The sequence below is a fragment of the Vespula vulgaris genome, chromosome 20 (genome assembly GCF_905475345.1).
Source record: "Vespula vulgaris chromosome 20, iyVesVulg1.1, whole genome shotgun sequence".
NCBI lineage: Eukaryota > Metazoa > Arthropoda > Insecta > Hymenoptera > Vespidae > Vespula > Vespula vulgaris.
Window position 1 is genome coordinate 2,592,501 of NC_066605.1, and position 5,000 is coordinate 2,597,500.

A 5,000-nucleotide genomic window follows, 5' to 3' on the forward strand; every position below is an offset into this window, starting at 1 on the left:
TAATCGTAATCAACAATCGCATAATACGATGATAATCTCGTCCTTCGTTTTTCTTTATTTCTCTCTCTCTCTGTCTCTCTCTCTCTTTCTCTTTCTGTCATTCTATATCTTTCTGTTTCGTCAATCTGTTTCTTCCTCACTCTTATGGTAATAAACACACACACATTCGTCGAGTCTCAACGAAGATCTTTGGCCCGTTCGGACTTAGGCGCCTTTCGATAATAATAATAATAATAATAATAATAATAATAATAATAATAATAATAATAATAATAATAATAATAATAATAATATCCGAAGTTGTTATGTATGTATGTATGTATTTATGTATAGGTATATACTTGCACGTTGCCCGTATTTCGATTTAATATTGTTCCTTCGTGATGGCCGATAATAAGAGATAACGATTTCAACGAAAATTAGAGCGAACTAAATAAAATCCCTTCTTTAATCCTCAAATTACCTTCTTTCCAATCCCTTCTCCTTCTTTCTCTCTCTCTCTTTTTCCTATATTTACAATTATGTCGACAAGTAGGTAGGTAGATAGATAGATAGGTGAATTTTATCAATGATTCGATGCGCGATTAACAAGAACGGCAAACATATTATCTCTGACCTTGATATCCTTGCTCTATCACGTTCACCATTCTTTACCCTCCTTCCCTCTTTCCAACCCTCCCTCCCTTCTCTCGTCCTTCTTCTTTCTGATCTATCCTTCATTGCTTCTTTCTCGCTTACTCGTGCACGTGCAGGCACTTCGAAGTAATTCCTCTAATTCCTAAATCTTCTCTAAGCCTGTACCAACCCTCTCTCTCTCTCTCTCTCTCTCTCACTCTTTCTTCCATCCTCTGAATAGTCCAATCCTTGCACCTCGCGGAGATCAAGGGGTAGATTTATGTATCCGAAAATCGAGCTTTCTGATTCCGTTTCCTTCAATTCTCCTTCCTTTCCTCTTTCCTTCCCTGTCTTCTTTCTTTCTTTCCTTCCATCCTTCCTTCCTTCCTTCCTTCCTTCCTTCCTCCTTTCTTTTTCCTCTTATTCGTGGCAAGATAACGAGAATAAATTCAGGGATCTCTTAGATCACTTCCATTTTGTTTTTCGTCCTCGTACCGTCCATCTTCTCTCTTTTCGGCGCCCGTTTTACTAAGCCTGCAACAAAGAAATGGAAATGTTTTAAACTCGTTTGCGGCCATGTTAGCTCGCTTTAACCATTTTAGGATTAATGTATACTACGGAGCAACAAATACGTTGATTTTGTACGTACGGAAACGTACGTATACACGATTTCTCTTCGAAAAGGCGAAAAGGGGTGGGACGATAGGGTGGGTTACTACTTGCTGCGCAGGTGGGAGAGTTGAATGTGGCAACTATTGGGAGGCGAGTATTTAAACGCATGCGCACATTTTCTACCGGTTGTCCTATATGGTGGTCTCTGTATATATATATCATACTTCGAGATTATTTTCGATAGATATGAACGCGATTAATCACAGTTTATTATTAGTTGATTAGATTTATTCGTGATACTGATTTATCTCTAATAAAGATTTCGTGAATTTTTTAGTGTCGTATAAATTTCATGTTATAAGATTTTTTTTTTATTTCTTTATTTTATTTCACCTTCTTTTTTTCTTATATGGAATTGTCATCTTTGTACTCGAAATTGTTCACGTTGTTTAAGTATAACTTCCGTTTATGTTAATATGATTAATTAGTTCTTTTAATTAGTATTAAATTTTGATAGTATAATAGTAGTAACAAAATTGTACTTAAAATAGTACAAATTATACTAAGTAATATATATTATTCGTATTTGGAATAATGCAATTATACAAATGTAAATACCAACAATTATGCTATTCCAAAAGAAAAAAATTACTTAAATACAAGTAATGTCAAAATTTAATCTCACGATTATAATATGCATAAATTGTAAGAGTATAATTACACATTATACCATTATAACATTATACCAATTTGTTGTTACAATAATTATACGTAGTAATGAATAAATCTAGCGTAGTATAATTATCATTTCATTCGTTATTAAAAATCGAATTTTTCTATATATATACCTATATCAAAATATTAAAAAATCGTTTTAAATATTTTTCTTGTATGTAACAATATACATTTCGAAATAAATAATCTTTATTTTCATTGACGATACAAACACTCGACTTATATGAGTGTTTTAATAGACGAAAATTTTTCAATTCAATCCAGGATATAAATATTATTCCTCGCTCCACTTACGAGTCTCCACAGGAAGCCGGAACGTATAGGACAAGTTTGCAATCCCATGAGGCGAATTTCCATCCATTACGAACGTCTCTCTCTCTCTCTCTCTCTCTCTTTCTCTTTCATGTACACATAAATATATATATATATATTCATACATACACACATAATATATAAGAACGTATAGATATACGCAAACGCACGTGACTTTCGAGACGGGCCACTCTAGTGGTCTACTACTTCTAACTATCATGACAAAGTAAAAGTTCAAAGGTCGTTATCGATAGAACGGCGATTAGGACGAGATCCGCTTCTAAAATCGTTCTCTAGTCCTAACGATTAGGTACGATAGATAACAACGTGCATGCGTTCTCTCTCTCTCTCTCTCTCTCTCTCCATATATATATATATATATATATATATTTCTCTCTCTTTTTTTATTATATCTTACGAGTAAGAACACAATCGTGGCTCGCAATTACAACAAGGCGGATCGGTGATACTGGTAGGTAACTATAACCGGTTTAGAGGCGCTACTAAACGCACATACATAGATATATACATATATAGAGGAGAGGGCTACGTAAAAAAGGTCGAACGCTAAGCGTCGAACTTTTAAACTCTGCGTTACTACGCCTGCTTGCTTACGTACTTATTTACTATAAATGTATATATATGTTTGCCAGTGTGGTGTAGTGTGGATCGAACTCTCGCATGCCACCATATCGATACCACGCGATTACCGTGTCTCACCCGGTGGACAAGTCCGGCACACATTCCACGACGATCGACATAACCGATACAAAAGTACTACTACCGCTCTTGACGCACGATTTCTTACGATTTTTTTTTCCTCTTCTCTCTTTTATTTTCTTTCCAGTTCTTTCTTTCTTTCTTTCTTTCTTTCTTTCTTTCTATCTGTCTTTCTTTTTTTTCTTCTTCTTTCATTTTTTTTTCTTTTTATACTTTTTTTTACTTTTTCCACTTTTTCTCTAGTTCTCTCTGCTTCTGTTTTTTCTTTTCGTTTTCCTCTTTTCTTTTTTCTTTTTTTTTTTTTTCGAAAGTGGAATAACTAAAACTCGATCTCGATCTGATAAAGTGGATATTAACAGTTCCTACATCGACGTGATACTTCTGCCGATCACACTTGACAATTTTGAACGAAATTATACTCGTCCGAATTAGAAAACGAGAAAAGTATTGATTAATTTAGTGGCTCGCTCGGTTTGCTAATTTTTTCTTCTTCTTCTTTTTTTTTTCTCTTTGGAAGATAATAATACTTGGAGAGAAAGAGAGAGAATTAACTAAAATTAACTTTCGATTTGTAAAGTAGATAGGGTGGGTCAAAAGTCCCTAGGTTATTTTAATAATTAAATTACTTTTCTTCGAGACCTTTTAGGCTAATTTTCTTTTTCTTTTTTGGGGGTTGGCCGACGTTCTCAGATTGTAAAATTATAAGAGCCTATAACTGTAATTAAAAACTAAAACTAAAACTATAATTAAAAAGTCTTCTTGAAAAGTTTCGAAAAGGATTAATTGATTTTTTTTTACAAACTTTTCTTCCCTCTTATTAGCAATTGTTCTGATATATTTTTAATAGTCGTGAAGATCGAACTTGACGAAATTCCAACGAAATTATACTTAATTAAATTAATTTAATAAGAATTAAAAAGAGAGCGGTAAGATATCGATTAATTCGATGTCTCACTCGGATAGTTAACTTCGTTTTTTTTTTTTTTTTTTTTAAAGATAATTATCATATCACTTATAGAGAGAGAGAGAGAGAGAGAGAGAGAGAGAGAGAAATAATTAAAATTAATTCTCGATTGATAAAGTACATAAAGGATAGGTGGTAAACTTATAAATTATTTCTAAAAAATGAAATTACTTTTTTTCATGATCCTTTCAGACTGATCCTCATTTATTTTCAATTCTCAGATCGTAAAACTATAATATTGCTAATTAAAGTCTCGAAAATTATTAATTAAACAGATTATTTAGAGATCATCTAAAAACATTAGTAATCTACTAATCCACTTTGTATATTAACAATCGTTCTAACGATACTTTCTAATATAACATATAAGAACGATCGAACTCGGTTAAAAGATACGAATGAAATTGTGCTCCTTTAGAATTACATATTTTTCTTTTTCTTCTTTTTGTATCTTTTCTAAATGAATTATCAGAATTAATGGAATGTATCGTCGAATTTGATTTATCCGATTTTAGACCGAATGTCCGACGAATATTTTTAAAACGTATGAAAGCTATCCATCCTTCTCTTGTCGCTTCCCTCCCTTACTTCTCAACTACCCCACTCTCTCTCTCTCTCTCTCTCTCTCGTTGCCAACCCTATCATCGTTATTTTACTTGTCTCTCTTTCTCTTTTTCTCTCTCATTCTCTCTTTTTCTCTCAGTCACTTTTTTTATTTCTCATTTGATCACGTTATTCGTCCTCCAGTTCCGTTCGTCAAGTTCTCTCTACGCGAAATGACACGTAGCCGTGTGACAAATGGCATGCGATTATGCGACAAGTCGGTTCGAGTATCCTACCGTGTCGAGCAGTACACCTCGTTGTCATATTCAGGAACGACGAATTTAATAAGCATCCGTTATTCTCTTCTTCGAGTATACTTTTCAATGTCTCCCTATCTCTCTTTCTCTCTCTTTTCTATTTTTTCGTTGATTTTTGACTTTTTTTATCTCTCTCTCTCTCTCTCTATCTCTCATTTTCTATTTTTTTTTCTCTCTGTATT

General features: G+C 33.3%; 1 protein-coding gene across 5 annotated transcripts in view; it reads right to left on the reverse strand.

The window, feature by feature from the left end:
* LOC127071065 (homeobox protein araucan) overlaps positions 1-5,000 on the reverse strand; it is a 118,363-nt gene that overhangs the window by 1,737 nt on the left and 111,626 nt on the right. For all 5 annotated transcript variants that reach the window (XM_051009905.1, XM_051009904.1, XM_051009909.1 and 2 more), the window contains exon 8: positions 1-1,149. This exon is cut by the window's left edge and continues 1,737 nt beyond it. The gene's annotated coding sequence lies outside the window, so the exon portion shown is untranslated. The remainder of the gene's footprint in view (positions 1,150-5,000) is intronic.